Genomic DNA, 24391 nt, shown 5'->3' with positions numbered 1-24391 from the left:
ACTGTGGACAGCAGGGTGGTGCTGGGGCAGATGTCTGCCTTGGTCTCAACCACCCCTTGTGGGGAGGGTCTAACCTGCAGCCCCCCAGGGATGGGGATGAGCCTTCCCAAGCCAACCTCGTGAGATGATGCCAAGCCTTTCACAGGAGAACAAGGATCCCTGTGTGTCCAGCACTTTCAAGGAAGAGTTGTGCTGCAGTTCAGCTCTACACAGGACTAGGACAGCTTTGGTGGCACCTGCAGAGGCCAGAAAACCCAAGAAGAAATTCTTGAGACTGCTGAAAGACTTGGGCAGCTTTTCCTTAATACAGCTTGAGTTCTCCAACTTTCACAGGCCACCTGCTTCAGTCTCAAGTGGACATGAATAGACAAAAAGCAGCTGTGTAGATATGCATGAGCATAAGACTTTACATTTCTTTCTACCATAGTCCAAAGAACTAGACAGGTAATTTATTTTGCTGTTCTTGGAGATGGAGAAGAACCAGAAAATATTTTCATAACTAGACACCATTCAGGTTGCCAAAATAACCCTCATCTGTTATAAGGGTTTTATTCCAATATGAATGTTTACTGAGAACAGAAAGAACACGGCTGTGGCACAAGATGCTCTCAGCAAGGAGGAAATGAAGTCTAGATATGAAGCCTGGAGTTCATGCAAGATTCATCACTCAACCCCTTCATTGCATCTGAAATAAATTGGCTTAAAAATTGCGATCTAAACCCAGCTGGGATCTATCTCACTTGTACAAGTTATACATTTGAAAATATTTGTTTAGTTTGTATACTTTATGTGCTGTAAATATCTTCTGTAACAATCTAGGAAAGTTGAGGGTTTTTTAAAGTCTTTTTAAAAAATTATTTTTTCAAAAAGAAACCCAGCAACCACAAATTCCCTGCTCTTGCTCTAGGTAGCAAGATTTCCCTGTTAGTACCGTGACTTTTTATGATTGTGAATATGGGTCTTTTACCAGACCTTTGGAGCTTATCATTGTGAGGACATAATCTGAAGGCCTTGGTGCTTATGAAGAGACAAAGGACAGGTTCTGATGGTTTATGGAGGGTTGAAAGCTAATCTTCATAGACACTGAATTTCAAGCAGAGTTTGCTTCAGTCATTAGTCCTTGCTGCAGCAGCATCTGAAATATTCTTTACAGTTCTATACATCCACAGCAGCCCTGTTCCAACACAGTCTTGATGCCTGGCAGGTTTCCTGGGATGAGCTGTGTGGTCTCCAACAACCAAGGCACAATGTACAGCCAGAGCCTGCTGTTGACAGTGTGGCCAAGGCAACATCATGCCACTGCTGCCATGGGTCTGGGGCTCCAAAGCTCCCCCCACAGCTATCCCTGGAATGTGCATCCATCCCTGCCACAGGGCACCTGTCAGCTCTTGATTCAAAATCTCATTAAGGACTGGCTGAACATTATCTAATCCCAGAAGGACTTGTTTGGATTAATTATTTCTACAGTGAGGATCCTGCAGTATAATGCTTCAGATAAAGTTTGGTGATCTTATTCTTCCAGGTGTGGAAATCAACAGAACACATGGAGAAGGATTAGGAGGACTAGATAACTCTTCACTGAGGGTAGTGGTTAAATAATCCACTGTCACCTTCAGCCCTTGTCTGACTACTAAGAGGCAATCTCAAAATGGACACAGCTGATGAAATCAAAGTAAGCAACGAAATCACAAAGACCTTGTAAGTGTCTTCGGCCTGAAAAAATACCTCTACAAGTACAAATACATACAAGCAAAGTGTTAAGACATTTAAACAAGTGCCTTAGTTATACAGTGGAAGGAATGTGGGTGTGCAGTTAACTTGCTGGGTGCTTGCAGCCCAGCTGACACCACAAGGAGGGGACCTTGACATCAGGACCTCCTGAGAGCCACACTCCAATTTAGAACTGAAGGGAGCCAGGACAGGGAAGGAAAAATTCACCAGTGCCACTGGCTCTTAGATCCCAACCCCTTCTCTGCCTAGTGACATAAAAAAGTGACCATATAGTAAATGTACACCTCAGGGGGTGTGGGGTTCGTTCCTCCCACCCCCAGCCTGGCTGGGTGCCGAGCTCCTTGCAGGCGAGGAGCCATGCTGCAGCATCCCAACAAATGCTTAAGTGTATGTTTAGCTGTTTATGAGTCAGCTGCTGATTTCAGAATAACTCTTCTTCCTCAGAGTTGAGTGCTCTTGAGGAGCTTTGCTGAATCAGGCCACAGGCAAATTGTTATGCAGGCATATTATATTCAAATCGTGATGCCCTTAATGAAAAAATGTATCTAGTCTTGTTCCAGCCATTTGAGATTTTGCCACTGACCAATAGAGGGCCTTTCTGTAGTCCAAGAAATACAATGAAAATGCCAGTACAGCTGAAGTGTAACCAGTTTCAGCTTTTTAGAAGCTTTCCATTCCATTAGCCAGAAGCCACATGTTAAGGCAGTATGTGAAATGATAATGACAGGTATGTAACCCTTAGTCTGTGTGTAGCAGGGCCATGCCCTGTACCACGGCCCACAGAGACAAAGGGACAGACCATGGCCCAGTGTTCCTGCAGTCTGGTCCCACGTATTCAGCCAAGCCAGGCTAAGGACACTTTGTACTTCAGCTACTCTCCCCATTTTCCCCAAACCCAAGTCCCTATCATCCCATGAGCCTTCAATGCTGCCTTTTACAGCTCTGGGTGAAAAATATCCCATTTGCTTCTGGGAGAAGCAAACCTGGTTTTCCCTAGGCTGAGGGAACTGACTCCAGGTCTTTCATTTCCCATGTGAATGCTGCAATCATTTCTCATTACACTGCAGGAAAGCAGCTGTCACAATAGTCACCAGTGCCACCACTGAATTTAGTGAGGACCCTGTTCCTGAAGGCATGGGGACACAGGTGCAGAGGCCAATATATGGGCTCCAAGAGAACCAGGTGGCACGTCTAGAGACCTCTGAGTGAGATGTGATGCTAATACATGCTCCCTGTTCAGACCTTGCAGCCAAACATTGGAGCATGATGAGTGTGGGCAACATGCAGCAACATACTGTTGCTTGGCTTGAATCATTTGAAGGGAAGCATTGGAGCTGGGGCAATTCAGTTCTATCTCAGTTCCTTTTCAGATCCCAATGATCATTACCACAGCTAGCCCGACAGGATCAATTTTGGGATCACTGGCCAGCTTGCCACAGGTCTTCAATGTCATTCTTTGCTCAGAGTATCATCTGGTGGTTGGACAGTAAAGGAAGGTGTTGCCCTTTGGACTACTGTTTTGCCTGTTGGTACCTGCTGGAAACCTTCAGGAGGATGTCAGAAGTCAGCCAAACCGAGGACAAAGTACTGCATAAAGACATACAGAGAAAAGGCTCCCAGGAATCCTCAACAAGCCTCAAAAGTACTGCAGCCAGGCTGGCCTTGCCAGAAGCAGGAGGGTGAACTTACTGCCAAAAAATTATGATAATGGTTTCTAACTGATTTTGATTCTATTTTGCGTTTGGTTTTTTGGGGTTCTTTTAATTGCTATGATATCTTCTTCAGTACCATGTTCTTTAACACCTCAGTTATAGAAGTTCATGTCCTTGCAGAGAGAGTATTGGTTGGGTTGCACATATCAGTACAGCGAGAGAGAGAGGCCGAGCGCCTGTGTGCAGAACTCTCTTTCCTATGAACTCTCAGGAGCTTGGGGATTATGAATGATTGAGACCATAGCCAGCAGTGCAAACTGTCATCTCTGTGGTATCATACAGTTAAATTGTGGCTGTCAGGGACTAAGACTTTTCTGTATGTAGTAGCAGTGCCTAATATGGTGTGAGAAACACCCATTTGCAAGTGTGCTGCTAATGAATAAATTTAGCGGATGATTTCATTTTAGAGTTAAGTTGGTATGATTTGCCAGTCTTCCAAATACTGCCATCCATGGTTTTGAGCAGCCTGGAGGATATAATGAAAGATATATTCAGTTACATAGGCAAGACCTACCCAAGCTGTAGCTGTATCTTGTGTCAACTAATATGTAAGTACAATTTTATTCCCACATTAAGAGCTGCAGTATAGCCAAGGGCTGCCTATGAACTTAACAGTGATATTGTTTCTGCCCTTTGAATTAGGAGCTGAAAACCTGAAACACAAATTGCTGGGTTAGGAGGTCATTTGCCCGATGACTTTGGACCTCAGGACTCCTATTTTCAAGCTTCTAACTGCAGTATATGCACATATGATTTTCAGTTTAGGTGGAGTATTCCTGCTTGCTAATATGTTTCCTCATGCTGGAGCTGCAAGGGGGACTTCAAAGACACTGTGAAAATCATTATGAATCACAAGACTTGACACACTTATACCAACTGAAAACTGAAGTTCTTAAAGATTTAACTTGGATTTTGATTCATAATGGGATCCCAAACATTTCAGAACTTTGAATCTGTCTCAACAAGAGCAAGGAATTAAATCAGTCCACTGACTCAGCTGCAGTATGAGGGAAAGGGCTCAGACTCACGATTAAGAGATCCCTCCTTCATTTCAAGATCAACTAAGCCTCAGTCTTTTCTGCTAAGAGCTCCCTGATCAGTCTCCAGACGTTTCCCTGCCTATCAGGCTTATCTGAAAACCTCCTTTCCGTGTATTTTTCCCTCCTCATTGTCTGCAATCAAGCATGGATGTTTTTTTCACAATCAGTATGAGCTCAGTGCTCAGAAAGATGTTCTGGTCTTGGTTCCTCCACCAAGGTGGCTGTAAACAACTGCAGCCCATCTGCCTTTGTAATGAAAAGGATGAAGAGAAACGTGATTTGGAAAAGATGCTGTGCCTATTTACAGGGCCAGCTCGAGATATAATTAAGCAGTGCTCAACTGGATGTGAAGGAGGTCCCTGAGCTGTAATGTTATACTTGTGTGGAATAGAGTAGAAACAAATTTGTAATGCCAAACCCAAAGACTGGATAAAATATGGAATAAAATTGAGCAGATGAAAATGGGGGAAAACAAAGAAAATGCAGGATTAAAATCTACACTGGATTTTCTACCCACATTTTACAGCAAACCTTCTTTTTAGCTTACAAATTAACTCCCTCCATGTCTAAATGTTTCCATCCCAGAAAGAAAGAGAGGCAAGAACACAGACAAGGGAGAACATTTGACCAGTTGGAACTATTTCTTTAATCTCATTAGCTATTTAGCTTTACCTCAGGATGTGTAAATAAAACACATCCCTCAACTTTACTGCTGTCTTGTATCTGCCAGATCTTCCAGGAGCTCATGGGACCTCCCCAGCCAGGGAGAAGTCTCCAACTACTGATAGCATCTGGAGCAAAACCACATTTGGGGATGAACCAAAAGTACAGGTATTTGGAAGCCAAATGAACCCACAGAATCACAGAATATTCTAAGCAGGAAGGGACCCAGAAGGGCCACCAAGTCCAGCTCTGAAGTGAATGGCCCAAAAGGGGATCGACCCTGGTGCATAATAATGTAACCAACCCCATCTGTTTTATATTGCTGATTCAACATACTGCAAATTTCTGACCTCATATTGATTTCTGATTTTAGTGGAGATGGTGTTTATAAGAACCAATTGTAACTTGACCTACTTACGCTTTCCAGGTCTAAGAATAGCATGTTTGGGCTGCTGCTGCCAGCCAGGACTGGCAGCTGGGTCTCAGATCACTATCAAACATACTTGAAAGGGTGTTTTCCACTTAAGGAGGTCGACAAGATATCTTTTGCCTTTTTTGGGTTTCACTTATTGATGGGGGGAAAAATACTAATTTCAAAGTATTTGTGACCTAAAATCATCCTTGCAAGAAGCCACCTTCCCTGTCCCTGCAGCAGCACTTGGCAGTGCTCAGCCCACCTCCTTATGGTGCGCAGGACTCCACTGTCCCTGGTTCACTGCAGGCTGCACCAGTCCCTAATTCTACACCTGTCTTTCCATTTTCCTATTCTGTGTTTTCCACTTAATTTTAACTTCTTTTTTTTTTTTTTTTTTTTTTTTGCCCCAAGATCAAACACACTCGTGGGTTTCTGGTGACAGCCAAATATCTTTGATTTTTTTTCTCCTTTTATTTCTAATTTTATTTCTTTCCTACTTGTAGGATTATGGAGCACCCTTTAGGTAAGAGCTCTCAGATTTCTCTCCCTGAGAAACACCTGTGTTTTACAAAAATGAAACTGAAAAATTGCAAGTATTAGAAGTGGTGGGGAAGGCAGACAGGGTGTGGAATAAGGCTTGAATTTTTATTCTAAAGAAAGAAAAGGAGGAACCTCCACTCCCTCTCCGCTGAAGGCTGGTGAAGTCCATGCAAATCCCTGGGTGCATTTCCCAGGGAGTGTGATGGAGGCCAAAAAGCAGCAGCAGGCATGTCCCTGGCTCTGTGCCGTGGCTGTAGCACCCAGGCCATGGGGCTGGCTGGACTCTGGCTGAGTTGCCCAGTTCCAGTGTACCCTTCCCAGGGCACCGTGGAGCCCATGGGCACCTCGGCTCTCCCTGCACCCACAGGGCCAGCTCTGCATGGGGAGCTGAGCAGGAATGGCAGCAGCCAGGGCTGTTGGAGACTAATCCCAGGTCAGACTTATCCCTGTGGCTCACAAGGCACAGACAGCCATGGGGGAGTGCAAAGCTGCAGCGCTGGAGGCAGGGCCGCCAGCCCCAGCAGGGCCAGGCCAGGCAGGAGGGCTGCAGCCAGGAGCAGGCAGCAGCTCCCCCAGGCACACAGCATCACACCCAGTGCCAGAGCCACCGCCAGGGCTCACCTTAGGTGCTTTCTGGGGTGCTGAGTGCTAATCACACTGCACATTCCTCCCCACTGAGGGCAGCTGACAGGTCTTGGGAACAAAGTATGTGCTGCAGTGTTGCAGATGGAGACACAAATGGTTCCTTGCCCAGGGAGCACTGGGGAGTAGCGCAAGGGAAATTGTAGAGGAGGCCTCACGGGGATCTTTGTTGCATGAGCACCCACACTCCCAGCCTGAGAAAGATGCCTTGTGGTGCTTTAGACCGGAGCTCAGAGACCCCAGGGCCCAGGTGAGTGGTGAGGGCCAAGCTGAGTGAAGGGAAAGATGGCTGGCATGCCCTGGGCAGCCCTGTGTGGGAGAGAAGAGCTATCCTCCCTGCACCGCCTGGGCAGATCCTCTTCCCCTGCTGTCCTGTGCCAGCGCTCTCTCTGTCCCCAGATACAGCATCACCACTTCCCACAAGTTTGCCTGTGAGATATTAATTTCTCTAGCAGAGGACCAAGCAGGACATTCACTGGGGTGAGCCTGGACCCCAGATAATTGTATCTTGTTTTGATGACTCTTGGGCAGCTTTCCACCATGGATCACAGCCGTGAGGCACCTTCTCCCCTGCAGTCCCTGAGAGGCACACCAAGCCCTTTCCTTTCTGGCCACCCAAACCACTCCTCTACCATCAGTGTAAATTTAACCATTTACACTGAATGCGTAACAGAAAGTTAGAGTCAGCTTCTCAGTTCCCCAAACCTTCAGAGAGTGAGGATAGGATTTATTTGACTCCATTCACAGATCTCCTGAAGGCAAGAGCTGGAGGATGGACCTCCACCACCTTTTTTCCCCCCTTGCTTTGGCTGCCGTTTGTGGAGACTATGGCTGGCCAAGGACATGCTGTGGTAGGGCATGGCCAAAAACTGATCCTGACTGAGATTTCAAAACTTAGAAGATTAAAGACCTATACGCTCTCAACCTTTGAGACAATGGCAAGACAGACTGTATTTAAAATATGAAGGGCTTCTCAGTGGAAGATGTTTATTAATGTGATGCTTATTTGCATTAAAATCAGTGTTATTTATTAATACTTGTCATTCATAATGGACATGTTTTGTAGAAACATGTTTTAATCCATCTTTCTTTGTCACCTGATAGCTGTTACTAACTGCCACAGCTTTGTGATTTGCTGCTTTAGAATATCATAGATCACTAGAATCACACGCTTGTCATCTTTCCAACTGAGCACTGTAGATTTTATGAACAGGAATACCCTTATCTCCTCGGAAATTACATTTAGATAAGTTCAAAATTATAATTACTATCTCTAATTTATAATTTATTACCCATTTGGTAAATAAAAGCGCTTGACAACACCTAAAAAGTAATTTCAGTAAGTGCCCTCCCAATGACACTATTATCAACACACTTTATTACAGTGGTGGTGTTTCAAGATCAGACCCCACCCAGGATGCACCAAGCAGTTAAATAACAACAATATCCCCGTCTTAAAGAACTTATGCCTATACTCAACAGTATAAAAAGAGATAGTCAAATATTGAGGCTTTTTTTGCATTCACTGCAAATACATGCATGAGGAAGAACAAGTTATCTAAAAATGTTACTGGAGGAAAAATCTTTTCTAGTGACACAATCAAATATAATGTGCTTAATTCAAATAATCCATCAGAGAAAACTTCAACACTCAAATACCTGCAACATTGTGTGACTCATTTGCTGTGTACTGGTGATAACACTCTCCATGCTGGTTTTGTTCAGCTTCATTTATCCAGTCCTCATCTTCAGGACAGCCAGGAGGTAGCACCAGAGCAATCACCACCCTGCTGCTGTGATGCACAAGGAAACCAGGGCTGTGGACTCCAGCTTGGTCTGAATTGGCTGGGTAGTTGCTTCTTTTGATCCAAGGAACTGAACAACATTGCAAAGTGTTTCTACTAGGAAGAAAGGCTAAGAGGTTATTTTCCAAGTACATAAAGCATTTTTTTCCCCCGAGTATACAGTAAGAGACCACCAGGAGCATACATTGTCTCTGGCCTTGACTCCTTCCACTCAAAGTGTCATGCTTTGTTCCTTTTTCTCTTGTAGTTTCACAGAAAGCACTTCTCTGGTTGCCTACAGAGCTGAACCTTGATGGTTTCCCTCTTTCTCTCACAAATATGCAGCAGCTACCACACCTTTCCTTCTTACTAAGGTTTTTCAATCAGAAAACATTAGGAAACAACCTGCACTCCAGGGTCCAAATTCATCACTTTGTCATACAATAATAGAATGGTTTGGATTGTATGAGACATTTGAAGATCTAGTCCAGCCCCTGACTCTGGGCAGGAACATCTTTCACTGGATCAGGTTGCTCAAAGCCTAGTCCAACGTGACTTTGAATTCTCCCTATAATGTAGCATCCATCACTTCTCTCAGGAAGTGGTTCCAGTGTCTCACCATCCTCATCACTTTGCCCACATGCAATAGTTTTCCACTCTGTCTAACCAAGGGGGCATTCAGTCTTCCCTTGCTCCCCAAAATGAAGGCAGTTGCCATGTCCAGAAGCTTCTTCATGATGATACAACCACTCAGCCCCAGCACATTAAGGATTTGTTAATTCTGCTTCTGCTTTATGGTGTTTTGGATGCATGAAGTCAAAACGCACAGAACAAACATAGGCAAACACACAGAAGGGCAAACATCCAATCCTTGAGTAAAGCATCAACCTCACAGAGCAGAATGTGTGTGGGACCAAAATAAATTTAAGCATTAATTTTACTACTTCTGCCACATCCGTTTTGACCTGGCTGGAAGTCCAGAATGAAACAGATCCAGGGTATGGATAATGTGAATATTATTATTTTGATAGGCACCTCCTAGCATGGTAACCAGATAATTATCTCACAGGCTGCATACCCCCTGTGTCCCCTATACGGTGAAAAACTGAGCTAGAAAACATCTTTGATAGGAAGGAGATCTGCACTGAGATCTGAATCTAAGCTACCAAATTGTGCTTTGCTTTGAGCTTCCGACTTCAAAAAGGCAGATGAAGCCTTTAAAATGAAAATCCTTGCCCTGTTTTTTCTTTTTTTTTTTTTTAAGTTAACAAGTAACACAGATCTCAGTGAATGAAAATAACATTGGAAATGAAGAAAATGCTTCATAGAACTACATTATGCCAATTGTTTCAAAGGAAAAGCATGCTTGCTTTCTTAGACCCCATTTTGCCTGCCTAAAGACAGCCTTGTCTTTAACCAGACTGATTGCTCTTGTTTCTGAAGGACCTTCTGCACTCTTTCTGCAGAAAATACATAGATGCACGCAATTGTCAATGTCAATTAAAACTCATTTACAGCCTCAAAATCTGCACCGTTGTGCAACTGCTCAGCTGAGCCACAGACCCACAGCCCCCCCTCTGCCATAGCTTGATGATATTGAGAGTGGCAACAGCTTCTTGCAGGAGTGCTGAAGTTGTGCTAATGCTCTTCCCTGGTTTTAATTTAGCCAGGCTCTCTCTCACAACAAGATGACAAATAAGAGCCCCAGGAATTGAGGGGATGTGCACAGACATCTAGAGAGTTCATAGTAGTGGTGCTGCTCTAAAATCTTGTCTCTTAGGTGATAAGGGCCTCTGGAGCAAATTTCCACATGCCAACGGATTGCCATGCATGTGCATGAGGTGCACAGTGAACAGGAGGACAGCTGACCTTACTCTTACTTGTCCACATGGGAAAGGTGATTTTTATTTAGGAATATACTGATGACTGAGTGCTGTTCTGGAGCAGCTTATTTGCCTAGGACAGTGTTGCAGTCCGCAACTCCAGGATCTCATCCAGGGAAGCAGCAGGATTCTGGGAACCAGCATGAAACACCAACGAGACGGCCTCCCGTTCATGAAACCATTTATTCAGCATGGGAACAAACTCAGGTCAAGAACAGAGAGCTCCGAACAGAGGCACAGCAGGGGTTTTTGAGGGACAGAACTCTTGAGGGTTTCCACCTTTGAGGGTGGAGTTCAGGGTCAGGGACCATTAGAAACACACCAAGGGAGAACCCCCCAGGGACTCAAACCCAATCAGAACACCTGGGCTGCCCTTCACAAAGGGTTTGGGGTGGGACAATGTTAACTCTTTGTCTCCCTGAGGCACACTGCCACAGGACAGTGATGGGCAATCTGCCACAGGAGACAGAAGTGTCCAAGAGCTCTCATGCTCCACCTAAAGGAAAGACATCTATAACATCCCCATTCTCCATATGGGATTTTCATATGAGAAACAAAAGCCTGCTCAAGAAGCATGCATCTCACCGTGCCTCAGTATGATACTTTAGTGGCCTCTTATGCACCAGTAATTTCAATGGTACACATTTCTTGTAGAATGAAAATGAGATACCTGCAAAATAACAAATGATTGTGCTTCCATCTGTCTACTTTCTTGAGCTGAAAAAATGTGAGAAACTTCCCATTTCCTCACTACACGATAGACATGTTGCTAGAAGAGCTGGATCTTGATTTGAAATATGAATGTAACTTTCAGATCAAGTCCAGGTATCTGCTCTTGCAAGATTTTCCTTGGAGAAGGAATCCAAGCCAGTTAAATCAATGTACAACTGGATGTGGGGCTTGACTTTCTTTTTCCTCTTGTTCTTCTTTCAGAACACCAAAGCTTAAAGGTGCGCCATTACTGTGAATTCTTGCACAAATAGGGAAGACTCAGGTGCCTGAGCATTGTCACCACCATGATTACTTTGTGAAGAGCCTGTGGAAATTTTAAGTGTAGAAACAGAGTTGGGTTACTACGGCCATGTTCAAATATTTAAGTATCATGAGCCACATTCCCCCATGTCCAAACAAAATTTTCTTTAAATAGCAAAGGTGTTCTCTTGACTTAGGCTCTTATTATTCCTTTGGATCACATTTTCTGTGCAAGCACAAGGGCAAGAAATTTACTTTTTATAAAAAGCAAGACCCTCATCTCAGATCTTCAGAACCCACAGGTCTAAAAGCTCCCAAGGTGAATAAAAGCATCACAGGCATAGTGCTAAATAAGCTGCTTTGTTTTCAAAGTGCACAACTTGGTACCTGGACTTCTTTCCTTCTCTTTTCTTCAGCACTTTTTTGTTTCACATACAGAGGGGGAAACAGTGTTTTAGAGGGTAGCATGATAACATTCGTGCAAGTAGGTCCAGAGTCTCTTTTTTCCTCTTTGAAATGACTTAGATTGTGAGATATTTTCAAGTTTAAAAACTGCCAGGGAAGGAAATTTCTTCAGAAGTGTCCTTTGAGTCAGAGATAAAAGTGATGCCCAGCAGGTATAGGCTAGCAGTAGTCAAAGGAAAGATGAACTCCCAGCAGAAGCCATGAAATTCACTCCCTCTAGTTCTGTTACTGTATAAGACTACATCATCCTTTATTTCTAACTGTCCCCTATCCACTGGCTGTACCAATAAATGTGAAAAAAAAATCTGCCTGTGAATCTGCATTCTTAACCCAATTATCCTACTGTTTATGCTGTTTTCCCTGAGGACAGGACTCAGACTACCAGCCACTTCATGCAGTGACCCAAACTCCATCAAGGAGTGACACATCTGGATGCCTCTGCAGAAGGTGGAGCACACCCCAGGACTGTGGGAGCAGGCACCAGCTTGGACCTCAGGAAGGCAATATTCAACTTCCATGTTTAGCAATGATCTTTTGATGCATCAGTGAGCATTTAACATTTTCTGCCTTGGCAAATCTGAGGGTTTGTGAAAGTTCGTTGATAGTCTCTGGAATGATACATTTGGATGCAATTCTGTGAATGCAGGAAGTGTCAAATGTTTCGCAAAAGGGAAAAATTTACCTGAAAAGGCAGGTTAAGAGCATTCAGACATAAGAGGAGAGATGCTAGTGGTGAGAGGAGTGCTTCTGAGAAGCCTGCTTTTATCTCCTGCAAATCTGTTTTATCATTTCAACCCATATTCCTCATTTGCCCTCACCTCATACTTAATTTAAACCTGAGAGCCAAGCCAAGAAACACAAGCTCTGTGTCCATGACTCTCTCATGCCATCTCCAGCTTCCCCGAGAAGGCCAAATATGCAGCAGAGAGTGACACAGAGACACCTATTCTGGCAGAGCAAATTAAAATGTTGGATTCATTCGTACTACAACATAAAATCAATGTTGCACATTAAAGGATTCTTTAATGGACATCAGGGAGAAAATTGCATTCTTGTCTGGCTAGATAAATTATCTTTTAGATAATAATATTTAGATATTAGTATTTCTAATCAATTTCTAACTCCGAGCCCTTGAAGACTGTTGAGGAACAAACCCCTCATAAGCTGTTACTAACCCCAGAAACATTTACAAAGGGAGCTGCTATAATACCTGGAAAAACTTGAGTTTGAAGATCAAATGACTATTCACAGCCAATTACCAGAGCTGTGACAGACTGAATCTTCTGGCTCAGCTCCTGGGGTCTCAGTTATCAGTACAGCTGCTCAGACCATGGCAGTTTCATTGTGTTATTTGAGAACTTGTAATAAAATACCTGATTTCCATGTTTCTATGTAACCTGTACTCCGTGCACCCCCTCTATGACAGTATTGCAGGCAGAAACCAAATAAGCCTGTGCTGACTCCTGCCTACCCAAACAGTAACCACAACCTCTGCATGTAAAATGCCTTAAATACACTTCTTCCAAGTTAACTAAATGTTGCTGATGTTCTCTGATAAATAAAAGCCCTATAAACTGTTCCCAGTGGTACAGTAGTGAGGAGAGAGAAGTGTATCTGAAAGCAACTCATTTACACTGAAGTTTTATATGAAGAATATGCTGAAGCTTCATCATAAATAATTAAATACCTTTCTAAACTATTAATGTAGCTTGTTGATGGCTTCTGTTTTGCTTATGGCGTTTCAAAGGTGTTGACTGTAGGCAAGTATAGATCTTCATCTGAAAAAAAGCTTTGAAAATATTATAACACACTTACAGTTGAAAGTATTTCTCCAGATAGGGACTTAAAACTGAAGTGTGCTGTCTGCAAGGCAGCACTCCTAAGGAGGAAGATCTAAAGATCACAACAGAGCTCAGTAAAGTCACTGCAAAAAAATCTATTTGGTGTTTGACCAGCTAATGTCAGCCATTTAAAAAACACATAAGGCCACCACCAGAAATATGCTGGGCTAGACAGAAATTGTCTGAAGCAATTATTGACATTATTTCCAAACCAACTAACATCAAAAGTGGTTATTCAAGGCACTCCAGTGCTGAGAAATCAGGTACGAGACTGCAGTACATCACTTTTCTCTACACTTCCCCTCCACTTAGAAAGAGCTTATGGATTTCAAGGCAGATGGTATCTAACAGATGAGTACTAGACCAGTTTCTGGAGCCTGCCATGATGCTGCAAATTTTCAGAACTGTATTTTTGAACTTGGAGAAATGTGACAGAGGTTTTCCAATTATTTTTCTGTTCAGAAAGGTTTGAGGTTTCTAATCAGCTGATGAAAGGTTCCATAGCAAAGCCTGCTGTATTTCAATCTCAGCCTCCACCAAGGAGAGGGCACAAATGCCACAGCTCTAGTGCCAGATTTATAAAAATTCCCTAAGTTCACTCTGCTAAGAATGATCCCACTTGGACACAAACAATTTTTGTTGTGAGCCACATGCCCTCTGCCCTGAGCAACTCCAAGCTAATATTTCTGCGCACTCTGATGATGATGACAGTCCATTAAGGGCAAGTGTCCCAGTGGATTGCATTAGTGATTTCATGTTAAAAAAAAAAAAAGGTTTACATGGCAGGAAAGAGGGAAAACTAAGCTCAGAATCAAAAAAATATTTTTCTAGCTTATAAGCAGAGTCTTCCACAGAGATATGGAAAAGCTCCCCACCTCACCCCAACCCCACATCTTTGCCTTTGTGCTACCACACAAATGTAAACAACCAATTTCAAAATGCCAGTATTAAATCATCTCCTGTTAGTGCAGGAAACCTGCAGAGGAGCACTGCTGACCTGTCCTACAGAACACAGGGAGCTCCTGCTAGTGCTGCTCATGACTGCAAGGCATTGGAATGCTGGCTCCCATCTGCTCTGATGTTTATGTTAAATGGGCTGTTCATGTAAGCACCAATGTAAATGGTCAAACTCATCATTTCCTCGTAGGAAGGTGCTCTATCTGCTTGAGTTAGAAGGGGCTGCTTCTGTTGACTCCTGCAGCCCGCCTGCAGACCTGTCATTGCAACATGATCTCTAATCAATTGGGCCACTTCAAAACAAAATGACAATATTGAGTGTCACCACCAGATGGTGAAGATCTGTACCAAGTAGATAAAGTCCCTGTACATTTTTGAGGAATAAGAATGAAAAGAATAAGCAGAAAAACATGAAATGTTGCTCAACTTTGGAGAAAAATCATGTTCTGCTTTGGTTGGACAGGAATAGCAGAGCCAGGAGCAGTGACATCAGAGGGGGTGTTCCCCTGCAGCCTGATCTGCATCACTGAGATTCCCAAAAGCCTCCATTCGCAAACAGAGCCTAAGGAAAATAAAGTCTTGAATACTTTGCAGTTCAATCGAGTTACCATGGATAATGCACAACTTCTCCCCACCTCATATAGCACCAATATTTTTTGGTATCATGTTGGGGCACAGACATTTTTCTGAGTGTCTGGTCCATCTTCCAGAAAGGGCACTTTAAAAATTACCAAAAGGCTTTCAAATTGCTTTTGTATAACACCATTAGTCTGGATTCTTTTCTTAACAATTTAGCACCAAAATGTCACTGCCTGATCAAAGTGCTGGAATTCACACTATTTTTCTTTGCTTGAAGAAGCAAAATTATTAACTAGGTTATTAGAATAAAAACTTAACAGTGTATGTATTCACAACATTTTGCTCCCACTAATTAATTTCTGATCGAATACCCTGCCAGAGGATCAGCTTACTACTGAGGGAGAGATCACAGCACACAGAAGCTTAATTGGATGGGAAGTAGTCCCAGAAGGCCACAAGTCCACTGCATCTGATGCTGTGCTGGATCAAAGGCTGCCAGGGGCTGGGCAGAACTGGCACCCTGTGAACATGGCTGCAAACACAATTGCAAGGCTTTGCTGGCAGCAGGGCCCTCATTGCAAGCACCAGGGCATCAGAGCACAGGAGAGGGAGTGTGTCCCTCATAATGAAGAGGGTCTTCAGGCAGCTTTGCATCCCTGGAGGAGTCAGGCTTACATCTCAGCAACAGGATGGTCAGGTGCTCCCCAGCACATGTTGGGGCTGGGATGCTGGCACACCTCAGGTGTGTGGGGGATATGCCCAAGGCTGCCTGACAGAGCTCTTGCTTGGGTCACTAAGAATTGCCCCATCACACCTCAGTGCCCACGATTGTGCAGCCTTCAGCAGCGGAGGGGGAAGGCAGGGAGACCTGGGGGGGCACCATGCCCATGACCCTCCCTACTGAGCCCACAGGGCTATCCAGGACCTCATGCCCTTTGCCAGACCATGCTGCCAGCAGCCACTGCTGGGGACATGTCCATCGTGGGGCAAAACTGACCTTGCTGTGGCTGATGGCAGAAAGGGAAGACCAATGCATTCAGGTTCTTTTTAGCCAGCTTTAGTCAATTAAACCAGGAATGTGACCAAAATTCGTCCAACAAAAGCATCCATATGACAATTCCTTGCAGTGAAAAGTTGAATTGGCAGTTGTCATCTGCTCTCTCTTCCCTGCTTGAAGGGAAGAGTGTGAAGGATTTGGTCACAGGTCAGCATCTGTCCTGCACTGAGTTTAAGGCCTGTCATGTTTTCAATACATGGTCAGTACCTCATGGACACAAACCCGTCAGCGCTGTCTGGAGGACGTGGGGCGCAATCCTCAGAAGAGCTCTTCTGTGAGGCTAAAGGTCAATCTAGTAATGAGTAACTCAACATGCAGCTTCTCCAAATTATAATCAAAATTGAATGTTAGATCATTTTAATGAAATTAATCCATCACTTCTGCTAACTGAATTGTGGTTAAATGACCTGGGGCAAGTCAGGGCAGTCCCTGTGAAAACTTCTTAGCACTACAAGCAAATTAAAAAGAAAAATACAGGTCTTCTTTAAAACAGTCTTAATTCAGTTCATTATGACCTGACTCCAAGTTCTGCCAGCAGCCTGATAATGCTGCTAAAGACAGTCATACTCTGCTGCAGAAAGAAAGGGGAGCAGTTCTTCAGTTTTCTTCTTTCAATACTGAGATGAAAGGTCCTTTTCTTTACAAAAAAAGTTACTAGCTCTCAGTAGACCATAATCCTCATGTTGGAGTCTTAAGGTTAACAACCTGGGTTGGGACATTCATCTTTTGAAATGTCTTTCATGCTTGGATAAATCATTCCTTTCCCTCAATGCAGTACCTTTTTTCCCAACAGCCATTCAAAACTGAATGAAAAATCAGTGAAGGAATTGTAGACAAAAGGGAGCAGACACCTCAAACTTACAGGGAGTTTTGAAAAGACCTACAGAAAACACAGATAGGTAGGTGTGTGCTACAACATTACATGTTTTATTAGCAGCAGTCATGGCAGCTCACTGGAGCCTCTGAAGCATCTCACTCACTCTTCTGGGTGACTCATTTATCCCTCATCCCAAACACTGCATCCCATCACAGTGAAAAATACTGACTTTTCAGAGCAGCATTAAGGGATAAAGAGCATTCACTCTGAAAATTCCCATGTTGTCCTTTAACAAAAATAGACCTTGCTGAAAGAAATAAGGGCCCAAGCATGTGCACAGACTTGACATTTGAGAGATTGCCATCACACCAGCACCAATGAAGTCTGCACTAACTCTCATCACTGGTTGTTCCTGGGTGAAATATGTGCAGATTCCTGATATCCAAGTGATTTGTTGCATAAATCACACAGCAGAGGGTAGCAAAGGACATTATAAATGGAATCTGGAGCATGAGTGAGGTAGGCCTTGCACATTTAACCTTGCTTAGTCTCCTGAAAAGGTGTCACGACAGGATCACGGTGCACCTGAGGATGTGGAGGAATTACTGGATCCTTCCCTACTGACTTTGCTTGTGATAAGCAAAGGTGCAGCTAACTTCTGCCAGTCTTCACTGGGTGAAATATGGAAAATAAATTAAGGACTGGCACACTGTGACCTGTGTTGGCTGAACTTCCTCAGGCAAAGTCAGGGAAGACAAGCACAGAGCAGCACAGACCAGCAGATCCATGGAAGGCAGATCCATGAAGTCCCAGCCTTTAAGGAGGGAAGTGTAGGTGTAGGGACACAAGCTGGGTCACACCACCTGCGTGCAGAGCCAGTCGATGTCTCTCAGTATCTAAGTTTCCTTGCTGACTCTTGGGTCTTGCTGTTCTGATCATCCAAGTCAGCATCCTCTGAGACCAAACCCAGCCAAGGGCTGCTCCAGGTGAACAGCATGGATAGGGCTGCACTGGTCTGGGCTCCCATAGCCCTCTGCAGTCCCCAGCACTCTCCTGGGGGACTCAGACAGAATTTCCTACTGCCTGCCAGGGCCTGTGAGATGCATCCTCAGTTCCATGAGATGAGACCATTCTGCTGGTTGACAATGACTCACCCTTCATGCTGTTTAAGACTCTGCAACGAAGAAACCCCCAAAATGATAACCAGCATCTCAGAGATTTCCCCTGAGCCCAGGATGAGGGTTGAGTACCATGGCAGGAGCACAGCTTACACTCCACACCACTCCAGGAGACCAGAGCCTGAGCACCAGGCAAGGTCCATGATGATCCAGTCTCAGAAAAACCTGCTGTTACTGCAAATCTTTTTGTGAGGCAGCCAGCCTGACACAGAATTTATTTTGTTCCCACTGGTTTCTCCTTTCTGCTGAGAAATGTTTTCATGGCAAGAAATGCTAAGAAATATATTAATATAAAGCAAAACAGGAGGGGGGAAAACAAATGCAAGAATTAAGTTTAAGTGGTGTTTTCATGGTGTTTCTCAGGACCTTTTTCCTATCAGCTGCCATGAAGATGGGGATGCTTTCCTCTTTGCAGAAGCAAGACCTCAGCTGTGGCTGAACCTGCAGTTTTGGCCAGAAAACAGCCTCTTCTATTTACTGGTGCAAACACATCCATAAAGTTGTGCCAGTGACTTGGCTCTGCAGAATATGTCTCATACAGCATTTTGCACCCAGAGTTGAAGCATCCCAGATTTATGCAGTGACCCTGCACTTGGCGTCTGGTTAAGATCCTCACCAGAGTGGAGGGCTGAGGTAACTCCAGATCCTGCCATGTGTTTCTCACATCCCTGCTGCAAATCTCTTCCAGGAAGTCATCACCTGTGTATCCCAAAGTGGGCTCCAGAAAGTGAGGCTGGACCCAGGTTTCACTGCAGTTAAAATGATTTGGTACCCAACACTGTGTCCCTGTGAGCACACACTGATGCTGCCAGAGGGCCCATGGCAGCTCTGTTGCTGCAGTAAATGTTCTTTGCAGTGACCAGGGGACACTCACCTTTGGCAAATGATGCTCCACTGGAAACCAAGACCCTGAGAAAGCCACTGCAGCTGCAGTGCATCCCAGCCAAGGGCTGCACTCCTGCAGGTCCTTCTGCTGCCCCAGGGGAAGCCCCACAGAAGGAAGTCCTGGAAGAGTTGGTGAAGGTGAGAGGTGCCCAGCCCCCTGCTCTATTTCCTGGTGTTCCTGTGCAAAGAGTGCAACAGCTCTGAACAGCAACTCACTTCCTGCCTCCCTTAGACTGAGGAAAAGAAGCAGGATAAGAACGAAATCTCTGTGACAGAGCACAGCGTGTTGCTGCCCGTGAGGTGAGGGGGAGGGAGAGAGGGAGGGAGGGAGGGAGGGAGGGAGGGAGGGAGGGAGGGAGGGAGGGAGGGAGGGAGGGAGGGAGGGAGGGAGGGAGGGAGGGAGGGAGGGAGGGAGGGAGGGAGGGAGGGAGGGAGGGAGGGAGGGAGGGAGGGAGGGAGGGAGGGAGGGAGGGAGGGAGGGAGGGAGGGAGGGAAGGAGGGAAGGAGGGAAGGAGGGAAGGAGGGAAGGAGGGAAGGAGGGAGGGAGGGAGGGAGGGAGGGAGGGAGGGAGGGAGGGAGGGAGGGAGGGAGGGAGGGAAGGAAGGAAGGAAGGAAGGAAGGAAGGAAGGAAGGAAGGAAGGAAGGAAGGAAGGAAGGAAGGAAGGAAGGAAGGAAGGAAGGAAGGAAGGAAGGAAGGAAGGAAGGAAGGAAGGAAGGAAGGAAGGAAGGAAGGAAGGAAGGAAGGAAGGAAGGAAGGAAGGAAGGAAGATCTTTGTGCACACTGGTTCCTGTTTCACTACATTCATAACTTTAATATCACATTAACACAGCAAGTGCATTGATTCTGTAATTGTGTTCCAGCTGCCTGAATGCTCCTCTTAATTTAGTCATGCTACTTAGCTTTGTTGTGAGCTACAAATCATTCTTGCTCTCAAGAAGCAAATCAATTTGCAGATGTTGCAAGAGATCGGATTACCCAGCAGGTTTTCTTTTTTTAATATATGCAATGTATAAATTTTATTAAATGAAAGTAATTTCTCCAGAGAAGTCCAACAGGCACTTACACTGATAGCAGAGGGAGACAGATTGCAAAGGTTTTTGAGCTTCAAGGACCTTCATAGTCTCCTTGCAACTGATTTGAAGAAATTCTGCCACAAACAATACAACAAAACAAGAACACAAGTTGTATCCTGTACCTGTGCAGGTTTTTAAATACTCATTGATTTTTCAAGGACACAGATATTATGCATATACATATATTATTATCAGAACATGAAGAGTCGGCTTGTTTGAGATTGGTGGCATCTTTTTTACTCTTGGTAAGATTTCTCAGTCAATTTGAATTTTGCCATGGCTTTTGGTCAAATTTTCAAGGAAAGGTGACCCAATAGTTTGAGGCTATTTGAATTTAAAATTCCCTACTTTGTTACAAGGATCTGTGTATGGATGGGTTATCTGGTTTATTAAAAAATAGTAACTTGTTAAAGCAAGACCAATTTTTTCTGGACTACTGGCAAGCAGCCATACTCTTGTGCAGCCATTTTCTGCTGCGTTTTACCCCGTTTCAAATCACCCCCTTGGTCATACATTCACTGAATTACATGGTTGTGCTGGGGAAGCTGCACTTTTGCCTATATGATTGCTGCTCCTAATTAAAATAATTAGAGACAGTGTCAACAGATGGTGCTGAAGAGCAGCAACATCACCCTGGACTGCTGTAAGATCAAAAATATTCCAGAGAACTGCAACCACTGCCACCAGCTGCTGATTATATAAACTTCCAGTGACTGGTACTTCTGGAGATACTGCACTGTTTCCAGGCATCAGTACATAATAAACTTTGGCATTTCTATGAAAACATCGTAACATCTCAAAAAAACATCGTTTCATTTTGTACAATAATAATACATCTCTGTATTCTTTTTTAAGCCATCTTCTTTAATGCCTTCTTTGGAAGTTGGCTGTAATGCAGTCTCAATTTAGTTGTCTGCCCCTTCAGAGTACTCTGAAGACTGTGATACTGTGATTTATGTGGATAAAACACACATTTCACCTGTAGTGCCAGTGATCTTTCTGCCTTGCTGCACAAGCTCTGCTCCTGGTACTAACACAGAGAGACAGGCTGGAGATGAGCTGATGAAATAAAGTTTATTTTGAATAGGGTGATGTCATGGGCCTGAGTTCAGTGAGCCCAGGCCATACATTTAAGATTAAAGTATCATAACTGTTCCCAGCTGGCACTTTAACAAAAATACATCAGTCTTGAAGGGCATGGAAACCTGCTTTTGGAGGTTGTTTACTCTCAGAAAGCTCTGAGAACTCTAACTTCCTTCACACTTTATCTATCCAAGAGGCAGTTCATGAAAATAAAATCAATCCCTCTACTTCCAGAAGGGATTAATTAAATATTGCTTTGAGAATTTAATATCAAGATTTTTAAAAAACGCTGAAACATTACTAAAACCTATACCTGTTGCAGAAATAAAGCAGATGGGACTCAAGATTCTTCATGCAGGAGAGCTAATTCTCTATTCACATAACTAATTTTTACAGTTTTCACAGACTTGGCTAGTTTTACTCCAATTGGCTAGTAGTTTTCTTGCTACTCAATTCATTGGTTAATAACTGGCATTTTACTCTTCTATCAAATATCTCTATTTTTTTATTATTTAGGTATTTTTTTCACTGATTCTCATGGGACAAACAGGTGCAAACTTATTTTTCTTACTGGAATAGGTTGCTGTGTTAACTGCCTTCATTCTTATGATTTTTCTTTACAGAAACTTACAAGCTACTGCTAACTTTTCTAGAGTAGCAGGGCCTAAAATGTATTTTATAAGATTATTTTTTTTTTTATTTCTACCTGTCTGCAATATATGCCTTTTTCTGGTTTTGACTGGGATAGGGTTAATTCTCTTCCTAGTAGCTGGTACAGTGCTGTGTTTTTCACTTGTGAGCAATCAGATACAGTATATTGACCTGTGTTGTACAAGAAATCAGATTTCCCCTTCTGACTCTTTTCTGTAAAATCTATAACTTTCAGTCTTGAATGCTCTTATACAAGAGAAAAATTAAATTGTATAAGAAGAGGAGTGAAGGATGTACACTTTAGGTACCAGCCACACGCTTCCCATAGCTGCTATGAAAATCTCTCTGCCTTTCATCTCCTATATATATTGTAAAAGTTTCAGTTTGTATAGCCCCTTACTACAGACACCAATGTCCTTAAGAATGTGACATTGCACTTGGTTGCAATCTCTAGGTTTGGCTTGACGCCACTCAAAACAAGTAAACTCAATAAATAAACACTGGCATCTCCAGGGGAGAGCTGAATTGCTCCTTCTGAGGACTGCAAAGAGAGAGCTGGAGAGGGTGAGGTTCCAATACCTTGGATGCTGTTTGTCTGGTGAATGCATGTTTAGTGTAGCCTCAAGTTAAATATCAAGTTAAACAATTTCAATGTTATACATGATGAGAATCCAATGAGCTGTGATGTTGCAGATCATCACACTCATTGGATTCTCATCAGGTATAACAATGAAATTGCCAGGAGGCTGTACTTTGGTGGAAGACCAAACCAGTTGCACAGTCCTTCACTCTGCATTTTTAGGAATCTGTCTGCTTGCTCAGAATTGTTCATTATTGATCACAGAGCATGTGCAGCTTCTCTCTGTCAAACCTCCCAAATTGATTGAAATAGATAGTTCCAAGACAAGCATATCTATGTGACACAGTGAAACATCCCACAATAAATAGTGTGAATGAATGGCGCTGACAAGAACTGATGTGCTTGTTGCAGACATCACACCATACAGAACTGAGTATGTGCGACCTAGAAAAGGTCAAAAACCTTAAAATAGCTGATGTCCACAAGCCCATCCTCTCCCTCAAGATCTAGATATGTTAGGACTCAATTAGTGACACACTAATTTCTTGCTTCCCAACACACCGTGACATTTTGATGCCAGATAACTTTGGCTGTTTTGTAACCAAACCTTGGAGGAAGACTGGATGTCACACATTTTTATTTGGATTCTTGTGTTTAATACAAGTGACAGATGGATTTTCTTTTCTCCAGCTTATTCCAGCATTCCAGAAAGATTTATGTTAAAGACTCACACAGGCACCTTGTCTCAGAGGTACCAGAGGATCTGGCATATGTGATTTGTTAACCAAACATTTGTTTCCCCACGAGCAATACATGTGTCACTTGCGCTCTGAAGCAATGCTTCCTTCTTCAACAGTCTGCACCCGCTTCCTTCTGATTCATGGGACAGACAGGAAGGACAACTGATATATCTGGCCCCCTCCCACACAAAGCAGGTTCAAGGGACCAGCACCTCGTGCTGAGGACTCTTCAAGATCAGGCTTCAAGTGCCTCGTATGCCCAGAGCTTAGACCACACCACACGCTGGGTTTGTGATAGAGAGCTCTTCTGCAAGTCAACATTGCCTCCTCTCCACCCAGGCAGCCATTCCACAGGGATGCAGTAGAAAGTTAGGGTGATGAAATGAAGGTCACTAGGTGTGCATGACCATCAGCAAGTGGCTGGCAACTATCCCAGGCTGCCAGAGGAGGCCCCTGCATCCAGCAGGATCACAAGGAGATAAATGGGAGCCATCATGAGGATGGCAAGAGCACAGAGTCACTGACAGGATTGACATAAAAAAATCAACCTTGTCCTCACTGAGAGCTTGAAAGACCTTCTTGGTTGCATTAGCACATGTGAACCTGAGCTACCCCACAATAGGCCAGGAAATCTTTAGCATGGGGTAAAATCACAGCATCAGACATTAAATTACAGCCTGTGTCTGTGAAACTGAGTTTTAAAGTTTTCAACTCAGAATATAAGGGTCAAATCACTTAGGTGTCTCAGTGTCCATTCTGGGGGATCTGAGCCCACACTGCTCCCCTCACAGCTCAGCAGTTCTGTCTGGCCCAGTTTGCTTGAATCAGATTCCAGCCTCCTAATACAGTCAGATTTTAAAAGCCTTGGACCTAAAAATCCAGACTGTGCCTCGAATCTCACCCATGTTTTACACAATTTTGGCTTCACTGGTCTATATATTGAGAGGATGATGTGAGTGCCTGAGCACCCACACCACAGCACAAGATGCTCCTGTGTTTTGAAGAACAGCCAAAGCCTGAGCCAATACATGCTTCCATGTACTTTCAGATAAAATCTACATTTTGTTACACTGATCATATACAATATCATTTTAGAAATCAA

The sequence above is a fragment of the Poecile atricapillus genome, chromosome 1 (genome assembly GCF_030490865.1).
Source record: "Poecile atricapillus isolate bPoeAtr1 chromosome 1, bPoeAtr1.hap1, whole genome shotgun sequence".
Classification (NCBI taxonomy): domain Eukaryota; kingdom Metazoa; phylum Chordata; class Aves; order Passeriformes; family Paridae; genus Poecile; species Poecile atricapillus.
This window is presented reverse-complemented; position numbering follows the sequence as displayed.